Source organism: Sorex araneus, chromosome 11 (assembly GCF_027595985.1).
Source record: "Sorex araneus isolate mSorAra2 chromosome 11, mSorAra2.pri, whole genome shotgun sequence".
Classification (NCBI taxonomy): domain Eukaryota; kingdom Metazoa; phylum Chordata; class Mammalia; order Eulipotyphla; family Soricidae; genus Sorex; species Sorex araneus.
Window position 1 is genome coordinate 24,193,197 of NC_073312.1, and position 19,190 is coordinate 24,212,386.

Genomic DNA, 19,190 nt, shown 5'->3' on the forward strand with positions numbered 1-19,190 from the left:
AGACGCCGGCCTAAGCACACCATACACAGACACTAAATTCTCCAAAGGCCCATCAGTGCTGAGAGGAATCAGCAAATCCTGGTAGAAGGGCTTGGGAGAGGTCCAGGTGCATTCAAGGTCACCCCTCATGCCAACACACAGACAGGCAAGTCTCTGGGCACCAGCCACAGTCACCAGCTTCCCTGCTGAGACCAGGTACCCCCCACCACCGAGTATCGCGTCTCCCAGGAACAGTCTGTTGTCCAGACCCAAATTCCTGTCCTTCCCTCACCTTCCACCCGCTCTCTTGGCAGCAAAGCACTCTCCTCCGGCACGACCCACGCTGGGAGTTTATCTGTGCGATTATCCGACTCCTGTCTCTCCCCGACCCTCCCACTCTCTAACCCAGAAGAAGAGCAACAGAAACAACAGGTGTCTTTCTCACCTAGGAGAAAAGGGAGTCTCCGAAAACCCCATCATAGGAAATGATGAGGAATGTCTACCTGTGTGTTTTTCGTGCTTTTTTCGTATTTTTTTCTTCATAAGCATCTCCAAGTAACTTTTTGAGAGTCTAGCCAGTTCCAAAATCATCCCAAATCAATGTGAAACTTAAAGAACAAATACATTTTTCCTAAAACACAGAAACAAAAGCATTGAAACATCAAAAGCGTTTGCCTGTCTGGACTTATTCAGAGCTTTAGAAGACTGTGAAACATAGCTATTAAATACAAGGCTCAACCTTTTATAGGTTTATTTTAAAAACCCAGGAAACTATCAGAGAATTATTGTATCTATGAAGCAGTAGGAAAACTATTAAAACATATGCCAGAGAAAGGATTAAAAAGCATATGACTGCGGGGGGTTATGGCAACAGATTAGGAGCCATCAACTCATTCAGAGGAAGCGGTATTTATACAAAAGAAAACTCAGTTCTTAGGGGCCAGAGAGTTCTAACACTGGGTAGCGTGTTTGCTTTGCACGGGGCCAACCCAGATTTGATCCCCAGTATCCTGTATGGTTCCCCCAAGCACCACGAGGATGAATTCCTGAGTGCAGAGCCAGGAGAAAACCCCTGAGCATTGTTGGGTATGGCCCAATATAAAAACAAAAAGCCAGTTCTTTCCTAATGGTCAGTTCTTGCCTTCACGTTTCCTAATTTACCAACGTTTACTGTGAGCAAAAAAGTTATGCCTCTGAGTGGAGAATTATTCAAAAGTACAAGAAATTAAAAAAAAATACAAGAAATGTAGTTTAAAGAAGAATTGCAGAATAATAGATTTTAAATGCATGCATTTTTGTTCTTTCTCAGATCACAGTACGGCTTTCTCCAAGTTGGCACCATAGTCTGTGGCAGACTTGTCACCTTACTGGAAAAGAAACAGCTAGACAATAAAAAGCATGGGGCTGGAGAGATAATACAGTGGGTCAGGCACTTGCCTTGCATGCATCTGACCTAGGTTTGGTCACCTGCACCCCATAAGGTGTCCCAAGAACTGCCAGGAGTGATTCCTGAGTGCAGAGCCAGGAATAACTCTTGAGCACTGCTGGGTATGGTCCCCTCCAAAAATAATTTAAAAGAAACATTCAAGTCCCAGATATGACACTTTCTCCATGAGGCTTCAAGCTCTTTCCTGGTTTAAGTCAAAGTAGATAAGTAGGGGCCAGAGAGACAGTACAGTGAGGGGGGCACTTGCTCAGCCTGAGACCAACCTGGGTTCAAGCCCTAGCACCCCCAGATCATCCCCCAAACCCCGTTTGGAGTGAACTCTGAGCACAGAGTCAGGAGTAAGCACTGGCCCCAAACAAAACAAAAGAAGTTCATCCTTTCCAGCTACAAAAAGCACTGAAAATTCAGGATCCAAGTTGGAATGCCTCAGAAGTTTCATTTCTCTTCCTTGTTTGTGTTATATGGGGGCCACACTCGGCAGAGCTCGGGAGGTGTGGGGAGCTGGGAATCAAACCAGGGTCTCACACAGGCAACAAAAGTGCTCTGCCACTCAGCCCTCCTCGGCCCCTCAGAGGCTTTAAATCTCTGTAGCTTAACAGTGGGCTGGAGTGATAGCACAGCAGGTAGGGTGTTTGCCTTGCACGTAGCCAACCGGGGTTCGATTCCTCCATTCCTCTCGGAGAGCCCGGCAAGCTACTGAGAGTATCCCACCCACACGGCAGAGCCTGGCAAGCTCCCCGTGGCGTATTCGATATGCCAAAAAGAGTAACAGCAAGTCTCACAAGGGAGACATTACTGGTGCCCGCTCAAGCAATGGGACCGCAGTGCTACAGTGCTACAATAGTTTAACAGTATCACCTAAAACGGAAAACCTGGGGCTCAGGGGAGCTGTACAAACCGTTGAAGAACAGATCTTTAAAAAGTAAATAAATACTTGGGGGTGGGAGGCCAAGGAGAGAGAGGAAAGGGCTGGCGCGCAAGCCCCTGCCCCAGTGGTGGAAGGCCGGCACCTCCACGTCTACACGGCACCACACGGTCGGGGCAGACAGCAGACCTGCGCGGTGAGGCCAAGAGAGCCGGGGGAGGGCCCAGGTCCCTGAGCAGTATGTGAATCTCCCCCAAATCCTGTAAACTGAAGTTTTAAAACCTTGGGCTGGAACAACAGCTACCACCACGAATGCTACGGTCATCCAGGACAGAAACTGTCCCAATGAGGGGCTTTTATGGCCACACAGCTATTCAACTGGTAACAATCAATGCACCTCTGGCACCTTACAAGCCAAATGGAAAAGACGCAGTCAATACACGAAAAGCACCATCAGTGGGCACTATAGATGCAGGGCCAAGAACCACAGTCCTTCACATCAGCCGCTCACACTCTCCCAAACACAACTGCCCTGGGTTCCGTGCCCTTCCCAATACTGCTCCCCCCCACTGCAGTGCCCTGTCCTTTCCCCTGATCTCTGACCTCCTTCGAGATTGCCTAAGATCACCACCTCTCACAGCTAAAGCACCTCCATGGAATTTTCTTTAGGACAAATGAACTGTTTGCTAATATCTATAGTCAGCACTTTCGCCCCTATGCTCCTGGAGAACTCACACAATATATAAAACAACTTTCTATTTTCTACACTTGCCTTGCACACTACAGATCAGTGTTATTCTATTTTGCTTTGGTGGGGAGCACACCCGGGGGGGCGCTCAGGGCTTACTCCTGGCTCCACACTCAGGAATTACTCCTGACCAGCTCAGGGACCCATATGGGACACCACGGGTCCAACTCAGGTCAGCTGCATGCCAGGCAAATGCCCAACCCGCTGTCCTATCGCTCTAGTCCCATAGATCAAATATTTTATGAATGCTATTAGAACTGGGGCGGGGGGACTGGGAACAGGGTCTGAGTCTCAACCATGCTTTACAGTAAAGCAAGGAACAGCCAGAGTTTAAAGGGTTTCCCTGAAAAATAAAAGAGCGATCGAACACCTGTAGGTGGCAAGACCAGAGATGGACGAAAAAAACTGCTGATCTAGGGGAGTTCCAATGCCACCAGAGGAGCCTCAAAATGTAAATAGTGACCTGAGGAAAGGAAAAGACCCCCATGGTCGTATAGGAGTTCGAAGTAGGGCCCCACAGTAACAAAAATGATGCAAGGGCATCATCTAGCTCAGCCTGCAGGGAGGCAGAGACCACCAAGGCAGAACTCAGCTCAGCCCCTGTAACGATGAACCGAAAATAGAGGAGAAGTAAGGGAAAGCTCCTTAACACTGGTCTCGGCAGTGGTTTTCTTCGGAACTGGTACCAAAAGCACAGGCATCGACACCAAAAATGATTAAGTGGTACTACATCGAACTCAAAAGCTTCTGCACAGCAAATAAACCAACAAAACGCAGAATCAGGAACCATTCTGGCAAATCATGATATCTGATAAACTAACATCAAAAGTATGTAATGCATTCATAAATTCAATAGCAAAACAAACCCCAAAGAACCTCTGTAAACTCATACTCAACAAATTTTTCATTAAAAAAAATTCAACTTCCTTAGGGTACTTGAGGGTCACTCGGGGCATGAGGTAGTATTGGAGAGAGAACCCACTAGGGTTCCCTTATGCTAAGTATGTGTTCCCATGCTTTCAGCCCTCTCCCCAGCTCTAAGGAGAAAACAAATAAACTCAAGGGGCTGGAACGATAGCACAGCGGGTAGGGCGTTTGCCTTGCATGCGGCCGACCCAGGTTCGATTCCCAGCATCCCATATGGTCCCCTGAGCACTGCCAGGGGTGGTTCCTGAGTGCAGTGCCAGGAATAACTCCTGTGCATCGCTGGGTGTGACCCAAAAAGCAAAATAATAATAATAATAATAATAATAATAATAATAATAATAATAATAATAATAAACTCAATTAGAAAAGTGGGAGAAAGACCTAAATGGACTTTTTCCCAAAGAAACTATACATGCCAACAGGCATATAAAAAGATGTTCAACATCTCCACCAACAGGAAAATGCCACAATCAAAACCACAATCAGTATCATCTTAGAGCTGTTAGAACAATTATTAATAAATATTCCAAAGAAGGGCCAGAAGGTCAAAGAGATGGTAGAGTGGGGAGGGGGGTTCAGTCTCCAGCACTGCATCTGGTCCCCCAAGCTCTGCCCGGGGTCAGTCCTGAGCAAGGCCAGATATGGCCCAAGAAACAAAAGCAAAAGAGAAGAAATACTGGGGGCGGAAGTCTATCAGTGGTCAGGTTCACGCTTTGCTAACATGAGACCCTGAGTTCAATTACTGATGCCCCCACTTTAAAACATGAAAAAGACTATAAAAAGACAGCAAGTGTTGTGAGAGAGTAAACATGAACTACCAGTGGAGACGTAAACTGGTACAGCTGTTAGGAAAAATAACACATAAGTTTCTCAAAAAAACGAAAAACAGAACTATTATATTATTCAACAATCCCACTTCTGGGTATTTATCCAAAGGAAATAAAATTATGGTGTTTAAGGAATATCTTCACACGTCTGCTCACTGCAGCATTATTCAAAGTAGCCACGCTGTGGAAACTATTTAAAGAGCCTGTGGACGGATGAATACAGACAGACGGATATATCTTACACAGCCATAAAAAAAAATAAAAAGGGCTGCATACCTCAGGTTTGACCCCCAGCACTGTATGATTTCCCAAGCACTGAGTCTAGAGGGATACCCCAAGAACTGCAGGATGGAAGGGAGTGAAGAAGGAAGGAAAAAAAGAAGGAAGAGTGGAAGGAGGGAAGGAAGGAAGGAAGGAAAGGTCTCTCACATGAGAGAGACCCTGGATTTGATCACCAATATCATACACCCACACCCAAAACATAACAGACATTGTGCAAAGTAAAATATGCAGACATACAGAGAAATATGGTGTGATTTCATGTATATGTTGAATTTAGAGGGGGAAAAGTAAAATTCATAGTAACAGAAGATGAAATGGTGGTTATCTGAGGCTCGGGGTGGGAGCAAAGTGGAGTTGTTGATCAAAGACAACACTCTCAGGAGCCAGAGCGATAGCACAGCAGGTAGAGCATTTGGCTTGCACACGGCCAACCCAGGGTTGACCCCCGACATTCCATATGGTCCCCAGAGCCTGCCCTGAACACCACCAGGTGTGCCACACCAAAAAAAGGAAAAAATATCTATCTATCTATCTATCTATCTATCTATCTATCTATCTATACGTGTGTGTTTCTATATATGTATAAATGTATCTATGTATAAACTCTCTGTGTAAGACAAAGAGTTTCTAGACCTGTTTTGTTTTCTTTGCTGCCCAAGGCAAGCGAGAGGCTTAGAGATCCTCTGAGCCTACCAGTCATCCTGCAGACAATGCGTGCAGTAACAGTAAGCACCGACATAGGCAGGGGACGGCTTATTCAGACAGGGTAGTCAAATAGGTCTTAAAAATAGAAATTAAAAAAGTAGAAATAGGGGGCTGAAAAACAGCATAGCCGGTAGGGTGTTTGCCTTGCATGCAGCCCACCTGGGTTCCATCCCCAGCACCCTAGATGGTCCCCTGAGCCCAGGTGGGAGTGAACCCCGAGGGCAGAGAGAGGAGCAAGCCCTGTGTAAAAGTTTCTTCACGGACCCTCTGCCCGTAGCAGCCACCACCGCTGAGCCCACGCCATGGTGTGTAATGGTGTGAGAGGCACCGGCCTCTAGCCTGAAGGGCCACGTCCAGCCCGGCGGGAGGGACAGCAGCCCACCCAGCTGAGTGAGACACTGGGGCTGTACCCTTTGGAAAGGAAGAAAGGCATTTTGTGTTAAAGTTGGAAACAATCAGGGGCTGGAGCGATAGCACAGCGGTTAGGGCATTTGCCTTGCACGAGGCCGACCCGGGTTCGATTCCCAGCATCCCATATGGTCCCCTGAGCACGGCCAAGGATGATTCCTGAGTGGAGAGCCAGGAGTGACCCCTGAGCATTGCTGGGTTTGACCCAAAAAGCAAAAAAAAAAAAATTGAAAACAACCAGATGTTTGGAGCCAGAAGCGTGGCTGTTGGGAGTCTCTTGCACAGCTCTCTCAGTAAGCTGGATCTGCAGCTTCTCTTCGGCACACGGTAAGTTGGCATTCTATCCCTACTGGAGTTTGAAGTCTGGAACAACGGATGGATGAATGAGAATGTAACAAGAGATTTTCCCCGATGGTTCCTTTAAACACACGGCTTGAGTCATTCTCAGAGAGCAACGAGCGTGGCCTGCAGTGTGGAGAGGGGTGAGGGCGAGGAGTACCATTACTTTCATTAACTTTCTCAGTTAAGGTAATGTGTTTACAATGGTGTCAAAATGTGTCCACAGGCACCTCACCTCACCACACCAAAGTGCCCAAGACACCCCTGCTAGGGCCACTCCATTCCGGAGGATCCAGTGTGGCAGGAGAAGCTGCCAAAAAGGCTGAGAGATGAGAGGTGGTGGAATCAATGAAGAAAGCGCAGGCATGAATGTGGAGTTGACGGCTGAAGGAAAAAAGCCTCTTACCTTGTGCATATAAAAATGTGACTGGAGGGGCTGGAGCGATAGCACAGCGGGTAGGGCGTTTGCCTTGCACTCGGCCGACCCGGGTTCAAATCCCAGCATCCCATATGGTCCCCTGAGCACCGCCAGGGGTGATTCCTGAGTACATGAGCCAGGAGTGACCCCCGTGCATTGCTGGGTGTGACCCAAAAAGCAAAAAAAAAAAAAAAATGTGACCGGAGCTAGAAGAGCTTCTTAGCGAGTAAACAACAGCACTGACAAAAAAGAGAAAACAAGGGAGGAGAAGACAAACGAAACATGATCCGGGAGGGGGGCTGGAGCCGTGGTACAGCAGGTAGGTCATCTGCCTTGTACATGGTTGACCCAGGTTTTACCCCTGGCATCCCATATGGTCCCTCAAGCACTGCCAGGAGTAGTTCCCGAGTACATGAGTGCAGAGCCAGGAGTAATCCCTGAGCACTGCCGGGTATAGCTTCCTCCCCCACACACACACACACACACACACACACACACACACACACACACACACACACACACATGTTCCTGAGCACTGCCGGGTATGGCTTCCTCCCCCCCCCCCCACACACACACACACATGTTCCTGAGCACTGCCGGGTATGGCTTCCTCCCCCAACACACACACACACACACACACACACACACACACATGTTCCTGAGCACTGCTGGGTATGGCTTCCTCCCCCAACACACACACACACACACACACACACACACACACACACAAATATGTTCCAGGAAAACTGACAAATGGTTGAGAATCAGCTAGAGTTAAACCGTTTTGGCATCACGGATACACTGGACAAACCCTTCAGCTAACACTGGCAAGTCCAGGGTTTTCTGTTATAAAATGAAAGGAGACCACCGCAGGGATTTGGCTGAATCTGCCGCAGGGAATGACAAGAAGGAAGCTGCGGGGACCAGCCCAGTGGCTTACGAAGCTGCTGGGGCTATTGCAATGACAGAACTTCCACCAACACATCCCATTCGCTTAGGTCTTGCTCTCAAGTTTTCAGTATTCTACAGTGAGATTCTTCACTCCCCTGACCGTGCCTGCGGGTTGGCAGAAGCAGCTTTTGATGATGCAACCACAGCACTGGAGACGCTGAGTGAAAAAGCTAAAAGGACTCTACACGTCTCGTCTCGCGTCAGGCCAGGGGTAACCTGACACTGAGGGCTTCAGACAGGCAGGCGGACGGCGAAGAGCAGAATAAGGAAGCGCTGCAGGATACAGAAGATGAAAATCAGTGAGACATAAAATGCTGACAGGAGAAACCCTCTCTGGTCACCCCACTCCTTCCCATCCCCTTTGGAAAGTCCCCCGTTGTCACTTAGAACCACCAAATATGACTTTTACATTTGGTTTCAGAATTTAAGTTCCTATCATGCTGGGTTTTTAAAAAAATAATAATAAAAATAATATTTTAAAAAGCTTTCAATGGGGCTGGACCCAGCATCCCATATGGTCCCCTGAGCACCGCCAGGAGTAATTCCTGAGTGCAAAGCCAGGAGTAACCCCTGAGCATCACCGGGTGTGACCCAAAAAGAAGAAAAAAAAAAAGTTTTCAAAAGTTCTTAAAGGCAAGAGTGAATTTCTGTGGATTTTACTGGTCCAGCTTAAAGGCGAAAGTTAATTTCTGAGAATTTTACTGGTCCAGCTTTTAGGTTCTTTAAGACCCGTTTAACAGGACTGCAGAGAGGCTTTGTTGGAATTACTACATTGCCTCCTGCTAGATACAGCAAGATAACCACTAGAAATGGAAAATGCATTTGAAAGCCATTAGATGTCTAGTGATGTAAGCGATGCTAGTCATACTACAGAGGCATATGTGGTGTCATTCCTCCTCTCCTGTTTAAATCGCTCCTTCTTGCCTACTTCTCCTCTCCTTCTGAAGCACGCCAGCATTGCGGGTGGCATGGAAAAGTCTGCAAGAGCGCTCAGTTCTTCATTTCTTCTCTTCCCTCTCTCCAAGGCCCCACTTTCCTTCCCCTCCTTCGCTCACTCAACCTCTTTCATCCTGTACGTGTAAGCTGAGGCTGATCTGAACTGCTGAATGTCTGGCTGGGGCCAGATACACAATCTATATTGTTCTTACTGAAATACAGCATGGGTTAACATCAAACTTAAATAAAACAAGCTTCACTTTAGAGAAAAAAACTCTAGAGACCTAATGTAAAGCACAGTGACTATAGTTAATAATAATGCCCTAGGTGGGGGGGGAGGGGGTGGAGCTGCAGAGATAGTACAGCAGGTGGGGTGCTTGCCTTGCATGTCGCTCCTGGCACCCCATATGGTCTCCTGAATGCTGCTGGGAGTAATCCCTGAGCACAGAGCCAGGTGTAAGCCCTATGCACCGCTGGGTATGGCTCACAAACCAAACTAATAATGATGCACTGTACATCAAGTTTGCTAAGATGGCAGAGTTCAAGTGTGCTTACCACATTTACACATTAAAAAAAATGATCGTCTATCATAATCATTTCAATAGACATATTTCAAGATGTCATACTATACCTTAAGTATACACAATTTCAATTTATCAAAAATATTTCTAAGTTTTTAATATTTTAATTTTTAACTAAACAGTAAAATACAGGGGCTGGAGAGAGCTCAACAAGCTGGAGGGCATGCTTTTTTTTTTTCCATGCAGGAAGCCTGGACTGGCTCCCCAGTTCTTCGTGGTCCCCAAAGCATCACCTGGTCTCCTAGCACTAAGTCAGGAGTAGCCCCTTCAGCACCTCTGCTGTGCATGGCCCCGGACTGAACGAATAAAAATAGCACAATGCGAATAAGTTTAAAGTACAAGACAAAGAAGAAGATGGCAAATGAAAGGAGCAGCACACGAAGAGCGGAGTCCACGAAGTTCTGCTCTAGTCTGGCGACATCTGAAGGGTGTGGGAAGCTGAGGTACATCTTTTGAAAAAAACGAGCATAGCAATGCCTGCCAAATCACAGACCTGTGTCTAAGTAACACGTCCTTGTGCTGTGGTGTTGGTTAAGGGTCAAGAGGAGGCAGATGGTATTGGCACAGGCATCAAACCAGGAAGGCCAGGTTCTAGTCTTAGCTTTATTAGTGACACCACAAGTTCTCTTATTAGCTCTCATCGGGAAAATAAGACATTGTATCAGAGTCACCACTATCTAGTCCAGATGAGTTGGGGTTTTATTGTTCGATATGGGGAGGGGGAGGGGAGGGGAATGGCACACGGGCAGTGCTCAGGACTTACTCCTGGCTCTGCATTCAGGGATCATTCCTGGCAGGCCCAGGGGACCACATGGATGCCAGGGATCAAACCTGGGTCAGCTGCATGCCTTACCCACTACACTCTGTCTCCAGCCCCCAGATGAGTTGTTTGCAGAACATTCCACAATCTCAATTTCTGACTGTTTCCTCTGAATGAGCAAGTGAAATCTTCTGAGTAAGAAAATAAAGTTTACAGTACTCCCTTCCCATAACTTGATGAGTAATCTCCAAGGTGATATTTCAACATGGTATGTGTACCACTGACTCCCACAACTCATCTCACTCCTTTTAAAAGTATCAGTTTGTGGGCCAAGAGATAGTACAGGGGTTAGGGCACTTGCCTTGCACATGACTGGCCCTAGTTAGAGCCCCAGCACAATAGGTCCCCAGAGCACTGCCAAGAGTGATCTCTGAGCACAGGGTCAGCAGTGAGTCCAGAACAGGACAGAAAAGATGAAGAATTAGTGGTAGGTTGGGCACAATTACAAATGGCATGAGTTTAGAGATCATCAGAGGAAAAAAAGTGAAACCTAAACCAGGCTATGCAGTCTTAAATGGGCAGAACTAGGGGGTCCTTTAGAATAGGAATATGAGCAGAAGTATGTTAGCCCTAGTACAAAATATATGAACACATACATTTGTAAATATGGAAGCAGATACATGCATGGGTGTTATATGTTATAAATATATCACATATATGCAGCTATGAGCTTTGGACAGATGGTACAGTTAGCTAGAATCAGAATATAAAGAGTATAAAACCTCGAGAAGGACCTAGATTCTATCAAATAGGAAATGGGAACTAGAAGGAATTTTGCATTCTGTGTCTAAATAAGAAAGTAATATCTACCCAATATTTTTTAAAAAATGAAAAAATGTAAGTGCAAAAATCATTCCCTCTCTATTATTAACATTTTGATGCATTTTTTTTTAACTGCAGCACTGTAGCACTGTCGTCCCGTTGCTCATCGATTTGCTCAAGTGGGCACCAGTAACGTCTCCATTGTGAGACTTGTTACTGTTTTTGGCATATCGAATATGCCACAGGTAGCTGCCAGCTCTGCGGTGTGGGCGGGATACTCTTGGTAGCTTGCTGGGCTCTCCGAGAGGGACGGAGGAATTGAACCCGGGTCAGCCGTGTGCAAGGCAAATGCCCTACCTGCTGTGCTCCAGTATTTTTGACATTTTTTATTTTAGGCACTGTGACTTAAAATACTGGGAATGACAGGGCTTCATGCATATGACGCTTCAAAACCACACACCCCACCAGTGTCTCCTTCCCTCCACCCCCACCCCCCACTCCCTGCCCTGGGAAGTTCCATTCCGTAGACCAGTACTCAGGTTCTGCTGAGCACGAGGCTTTTGCTCTTCCCTATGCTTCTTTCTATTTCACATAGGAGAGATCATTCTGTGTCTGTTTCTCCCCTGGCTGACTTCACTCAGCATGATACCCCGGGGAGCGTGGGAGGGGTGGGAGTGTAGAGCAGTGGGTAGGGCATTTGCCTCACAGGCAGTTTAACTGACTGGGTTCTATTCCCCAGGACTCCATACGGTCCTCCAACCCCTGCAAGGAGTGACCCCTGAGTGCAGAGCTAGGAGCAAGCTCTGAGAACAGCAGGGTGTGGCCCCAAAACAAACAATACAGATCTTCAGGGCAGTTTCCAGTGGAAGGTCTGGGAGATAGCGGAGAACTTAGGGCACAGACACCCAGGTTTAATTCCCACCATCACCTGGTTCTCACAGCATAATGGGAGGCCCCTGGCACCTACACAGCGGCTGGGGTACTCGCAGCCTGCAAGGCCAGAGCAGCACCGTCACATCTTCCACACACACGCCCCCACCTGAGCACCACTGGGATGCCCCCACCAAAAAAAGTTTCCAGGGGGAACAATTACTAAAACCAGAAAGTAGAACCGTTTTTGTGATTCCTCATTTGCCTTTTAAAAGTAACAGAAATTTACAATGAGCTAAGGAAGACAGAAATGTTAATGCTGGGACCGAAGAGATAGTGCTCTTCAGCGGAAAAGGCTCCTGCTTCCCATGCAGCTGACCCGATTCGATCCCTGCACTGTACATGGACCCCTGAGCACTGTCGGGAGTGATCCCTGAGCGAGAGCCAGGAGTAAGCCCTGAGCACAGCCAGGTATGGCCCTCCAAAAATGCTAATTCTTGGGGGCTGGAGTGATAGCACAGCGAGTAGAGCGTTTGCCTTGCACGCCAGTCAACCTGGGTTCGAATCCCAGCATCCCATATGGTCCCTGAGCACTGCCAGGAGTAATTCCTAAGTGCAGAGCCAGGAGTAACCCCTGTGCATTGCCGGGTATGACCCAAAAAGCAAAAATAAGTAAATATTAAAAATATTCTAATTTTTCAAAAATGCTAATTCTGGGGCTGGAGTGATAGTACAGTGGGTAGGGTGTTTGCCCTGCACTCAGCTGACTGTGGTCCAATCTCGGGCATCCCATATGGTCCCCTGAGCACCGCCGGGAGTGATTCCTGAGTACAGAGCCAAGAGTAACTCCTGACCCCACCCCCCAAAAAATGGTAATGCTGTATGCTATATAATCATCATCATTTTTCATACTTTGCCAGGGACCTGCTCTGTCACTTAGTCACATCTTCAACCCCCATATATTTTATAGTACTTTGCTGCTATTGTTTTGGGGCCACACCCAGCTGTGTTCAGGGCTTACCCTTGGTTCTCTGCTCAGGGTCACTGCTGGAGGGTCCTGGGGATCATAAGGGATGCCAGGGCTCAAAGCTGGGAGAGCCGTGTGCAAGACAAGTACCCTACCCTCTGTACTATCTCTCTAACCCCAGATTATTTCTAATAGAATCACTGTCACTGTATCACTGTCATCCCGTTGCTCATCGATTTGCTCAAGCGGGCACCAGTAATGTCTCCACTGTGAGAGCTGTTACTGCTTCTGGCATATTGAATACGCCACATGGCTCTGCCATGTGGGCGAGATACTCTCAGCAGCTTGCTGGGCTCTCCGAGAGGGGCGGAAAAATCGAACCAGGGTCGGCCTCGTGCAAGGCAAACGCCCTACCCGCTGTGCTATTGCTAATGGAATCAATGTTTAAACAAATTTATCAAGAGCAATTTGAGATTTTCCTTTAGTCTTCAGCTATTCAGAAAAGGGCTTCTGAAATCCATGGGCATTTGCTCGATTTCTTCTTAGTCGATGTCTTTTCTAATGACTTTAGTGTTAAGGAGAATAAAGTTCTTTTTTTTTTTTTTTTTTTTTTTTCCTTGCTTGCTTGCTTGCTTGCTTGCTTGCTTGCATCACACCTGGTGATGCTCAGGGGTTACTCCTGGTTTTGCACTCAGGAATCACTCCTGACAGTGCTCAGGGGACCATATGGTGTTACCAGATTTTTTTTTTAATTTATTTATTTTTAATTAGAGAATCACCGTGAGGGTACAGTTACAGATTTATACACTTTTGTGCTTATACTTCCCTCATACAAAGTTTGGGAACCCATCCCTTCACCAGTGCCCATTCTCCACCACCCGTAAACCCAGTGTCCCTCCCACCCTCCCCAATCCCATCTCCCCCCCACCCCACCCTGCCACTGTGGCAAGGCATTCCCTTCTGTTTTCTCTCTCTAATTAGCTGTTGTGGTTTGCAATAAAGGTGTTGAGTGGCCGCTGTGCTCAGTCTCTAGCCCTCATTCAGCCCGCAACTCCCTTCCCCCACATGGCCTTCGACTACAATGTAGTTGGTGATCACTTCTCTGAGTTGACCTTTCCCCGGAACGTGAGGCCAGCCTCGAAGCCATGGAGTCAACCTCCTGGTACTTATTTCTACAGTTCTTGGGTGTTAGTCTTAAGGAGAATAAAGTTCTAATCAGTATCCTCACTTTAAAGTAGGAAGCACTCGAGCACTGTCTTCCCATTGTTCATCGATTTGCTTGAGCGGGCACCAGTAACGTCTCCATTGTTTAAAGTAGGTAAGATAAGTAATCTAATGGTTCCTTTTTTTTTCCTTAGAAATATTATCTGCATGTGACCATTTCATCAAGTAACCATGACTACTAGAAGAATCAAAGAGTCTATAATTCAATCACAATTATTTTGAAAACTACGATGAGTCACTTTCAACAATTTCAACATCCATAACAATGATGAGCACAGAGGGACCAAGGCACCTCTCCAGACTATCAATCCCTAATCCAGAGAAAGAACAGAAAGATCCTAGAAAATTACCCTGATGAAAATAATGGTTCGCTGAGTGCTAGGTACTATTAGTAGTGTTTTTTTTACATCCATTATCATGTTAATTATTACCAAATACCCTCCAGGCTAGAAAATGTCCTATTTTACTGTGGAACACAAAAGAGATTTAAAGCGGTTTATTTGCCCAAGTAGAAGAGCACAATTTTCCTGAAGTCCTATTAGTAGGTCTAACCCTTGCTTTCAGTCATGGGATCTGAATTCGGAAAGAACATTCCTGTAGCTGGAGAGATAGTACAGTGCACTCGGCCAAGCCGGGTTCAATCCCTGGCACTACAGATGGCTCCCAAGGTCCCCAAGGAGTGATCTCTGAGCACAGAGCAAGGAGTAAGCACAGTGTGGCCCAAAAACCAAAAGGAAAAGAACAAACAACATTTCAAACATTTCCACGAAAATCTGTCTGACTTAAAGAGCGTTAAGTGACAAGAAATGGGGATCTCTCGATCTCTCAACACCAGGCCTGCAGTATTCATAATCAACGGCAGCACTGAAACTAAACAGGGGGAGCCTTAGCACCCCCATCTTCTCCTTCAGCTCTAACCCAGTCTAATAAGCACATCTATCTACAAAGGGTGCTTGTTATTAGTCCCCTAGTTCCCCTTTCCACAGTCCACCACCCCCAAAACCCCTTTATTCAGACATTCTGGAGTTGCCAGTGTATGTGATGTTCAAAGAATGCTCACATTGTCTCTCCTCTTTAGTACTGGCTGAATTTGGGATTTCTTGTTTGTGTGTTCTGAGAATAAGAAAATGAAAAGACAATATTAAAATAAACAGTATTCAGTCCTAGCCATCCATTTCCACGTATTTAAGTAGAATAAATATTCTTTATATGCCAAGCAAACCCTATCGGAATTCCACTTTATCACCAATAAAATATATTAATTCAGAGAAAAAGCCCCTTGGAAAAAAATATACTACTTTGTGTGTAACTAAAGGAAACATCTAATTAAGAGTCCAGAGGTTTGTACTTAAAAGCTTTAGTTCAAGAGCAAGTGAAATAACAGATTATGTAGGTTCAGCCTATTTTGTATATTTCTGGCTAACAACAATATATTAATTGTGCTTAGATTTGCTACTAATTAAAATTAACTAGTCCCATACAGTTACTATTTCAGAACATAATTCTCAGACCCTCTGTGGGGAAGAAGGTGGTGTGTATCCCCATAAAAACAAAGAGAAAAGCGGAACAAGGATCTTCCCTGTCTTGTTCAGACCATCCCAAATCAGAAATATACTCGCTACCTACAGAAAAGGCTGTGCTCAGCCTTCAATGATTCTATTATCCCAAGTCACCTCAGAAATCAAGCATGATTCTCAGTACAAGTATAGATTACGAGGCCAGGGGAAAGATGGCTCAAAGCACCAGACTGTATTGGGCAGGACTGAGTTGAGGAGGGAGGCCACACCCAGCGATGCTCAGGGCTTACTCCTAGCTCTGCTCTCAAGAATCACTCCTGGTTGTACTTAGGGGACCATATGGGATGCCAAGAATTGAACTTGGATCAGCCGCCTGTAAAGCAAGCACCCTACTGCTGTATTATCTCTCCAGTCCCCCTGGCATGTCTGTTTTGAATGCAGGAGAGCTCGATCCCACTACATGGTCCCCCAGCACTGCCCAGAGCATCCCCCAGCACCGAGCAGAAAGTAGCCCGTAAGCACCATGAGGTATGGACCAAATAAAAAGGTAGCTTCCATTATTAAGAAACTGAAAAGGGGGGGCCGGAGCGATAGCACAGCGGGTAGGGCGTTTGCCTTGCACGTGGCCGACCTGGGTTCGATCCCCGGCATCCCATATGGTCCCCCAAGCACCGCCAGGAGTAATTCCTGAGTGCAAAGCCAGGAGTAACCCCTGAGCATCGCTGGGTGTGACCCAAAAAGCAAAAAAAAAAAAAAAAAAGAAAGAAAGAAACTGAAGCTTCCGCCCAGAGATGAACCGAGAGCCGCGGCACGAGAAGCAGAGCCTCCGCGCCTATTGACTGTGATCCTGAGGTCTCCTAACCCATTTTGGCACCAGAGCGGATGCTTGCAGCCATCCATTTTGACTGTGAACTGAGCTAAAATATTAGAAACCCAAAACCACGTGGCCGCTATCGCGGCCGCGCGGACTCAAAGTCTTCACGCTTACCAATGAAGAGAAATTATTAGATGATGCCTATTTAGCAGGCCTGATTGTTGGGGAAAATTTCCAATCAATAATAGTGAGTTCTGTATGGAAATATGAAATGTGCTCAATATATAGAGAGAATAATGGGAATATCATTAGCTACTTAGAAGGGGGGTGGGGTGGGAGGGGGGTGTATTGGGGTTCTTGGTGGTGGAATGGGTGCACTGGTGAAGGGATGGTGGTTTAATCAGTATTTGACTGTGACTTAAACCTGAAAGCTTTGTATTTTTTTTGTTTTCACGGTGGTTCAATAAAATATTTCTTTAAAAAAAGAAAGAAAGAAAGAAAGAAACTGAAAAGGGGCACACAGATGCATGACTCAGAATGGGAGAAAAGCATCTTTTTTTGATGAATAATCCAGTGGAACTCTTACAAACCAATCATATGCACTAAAAAGTTTATTAGAAGAACGAAAGAAATTTCACCTTGCAGACCCAAGTCCAATCTTCATCACTCTCATAAAAGAAATAAGCAGAAAGAGAGTACATCACTCATGGATATTCAAAATGTGTTAGGTCAAAAGAAAACTTATTTTTTTAAGTTTTTTATTTAAATTAAAACACCATGAATCACAAAGTTACAATGTTAGTCATGACTGAATTTCAGGAGTACACCGTTCCAACGGGCTGGATCGATGGCACAGCGGTTGGGCGTTTTGCCTTTCAAGCGGCCGGCCCGAGTTCGATTCCTCCGCCCCTCTCAGAGAGCCCGGCAAGCTACCGAGAGTATCGAGCCCGAGAGGCAGAGCCTGGCAAGCTACCCGTGCATATTGGATATGCCAAAAGCAGTAACAATAAGTCTCTCAATGAGAGACGTTACTGGTGCCCACTTGAACAAATCGATGAGCAACGGGATGACAGTGACAATGACCATTCCAACACCAATCTCACCCCCACCAAGGTCCCCAGTTTCCCTCCCATCCCCCAGCTTGCTTCTTTTTGCCCTTTTCCCCACTTATGGTTGATAATAATGTTACTCTGACAAAGTTTCATGCATAATACTTTACCTCCTTTCAGGACCCTGTCAATCCTCATCCAGAGAGACCACTTCTGGGCCCAGAGTGATAGTACAAGGCAAGTACACAGTTGCCTTGCATGTAGCTGACCGGGGCTCAATCCCTGCCCAAGGGGACTCAATCTCTACGGCCCCCCGACCCCTGCCAGAAGCTATCCCTGAGTGCAGAACCAGAAGTAAGCCTTGAGCACTGCTGAGTGTGGCACAAAATCCAAAACAAACAATATGAGTGACCACTTCCCTCTATCATTGTTGCAGTGATCCCTTTCCTGACCGATCCACTGTCCAGCGGTCAGCTTACTACTAAGAACCAACTGTCCTGCTCTTTCTTTCTACTGCCTTCAAAAGAACACCTTTTGAGGGTGTTTTTTTTTTTTTTTGGCCTGGCTGGGGCTTCCAGACATCTAGATACCAACACCCATTTCCTAAAATATTTTCCATTAAACCAAATGCCTGTCAAAAATAGCTTGGATTCAGGAGATAATAAACACGATATCAAAGGGGCCAGAGAGATACTACAGCCAGTAGGGCTCTTACCTTGCACACAGCCAACGCAGGTTGGATCCCCGCCCCTCTTAGGGTCCACCAGGAATGATCCCTGAGTGCAGAGCCAGGAGAAAGCCCTGAGCAGTCAGGTGTGGCCCAAAACAGAAACAAAAACAAAAAAAGGCAAAAAAAAACCCCTAATGATACCAAAATTACACAAAATAAAAAGCAAGGGGAAGCCTCATTATTTGTATTTGTCTTTCTTTTTTTTTTTTTTTTTTTGCTTTTTGGGTCACACCTGGCGATGCACAGGGGTTACTCCTGGCTCTGCACTCAGGAATCACCCCTGGCCATGCTCAGGGGACCATATGGGATGCTGGGATTTGAACCCGGGTCGGCCGCGTGCAAGGCAAACGCCCTACCCGCTGTGCTATCTCTCCAGGCCCTATTTGTCTTTCTAACATGGGCTTGGTACAGGCGGTGTGTGCCAGCGGGTGGAAAGAAGACGGTCTGGAGCTCTCTACCAGGTGTGTTAAGATCCATAAACAAGTCACTTTCTCACTTCCTTTTCTTTTCAGTGCTTAGAAGTTAGTTTGAGTGGTGCTCCAGGGACTACGCAGTGCAAGGGATCAAACCCAGGGCTCCGACAGTGCTCAGGGGCAACTTCCGGTGATGTCTGGGGGGACAATATGCAATGCCAGGTATCAAACCGAGGTAAGCGCCGTAACCCCTGTACTATGACTTTGTCCCCGAGGACGTTATTCTTTTGGGTTTTGTTTGTTTTGTGCAGTGAAATCACAAAGTTATTCATGATTGGATTTCAGGTATACAATTTTGCAACACTGGTCCCTTCACCAGTGTCCACTTCCCTCCACCAATGGCCTCCCACCAACCCCATTTGCCTTCCACCCACAAGTCTGCTTCTTTGAGAGGCTCATACATACACATGCACACACACACACACATACACACACACTCTCTCACTCTCTCTCTCTCTCTCTCTCTCTCTCTCTCTCTCTCTCTCTCTCTCTCACACACACACACACACACACACACACACACACACACTACACACACATATGTATGTATG

At 46.4% G+C, this 19,190-nt stretch overlaps 1 protein-coding gene and 1 pseudogene across 3 annotated transcripts in view; one reads left to right on the forward strand and one right to left on the reverse strand.

Moving 5' to 3' along the window:
* The window catches only part of CNNM2 (cyclin and CBS domain divalent metal cation transport mediator 2), a 170,435-nt gene that overhangs the window by 141,472 nt on the left and 9,773 nt on the right, over positions 1 to 19,190 (reverse strand). The gene's annotated exons all lie outside the window — the stretch shown is intronic.
* LOC101557091 (14-3-3 protein epsilon-like) lies at positions 7,195 to 8,218 on the forward strand (annotated as a pseudogene).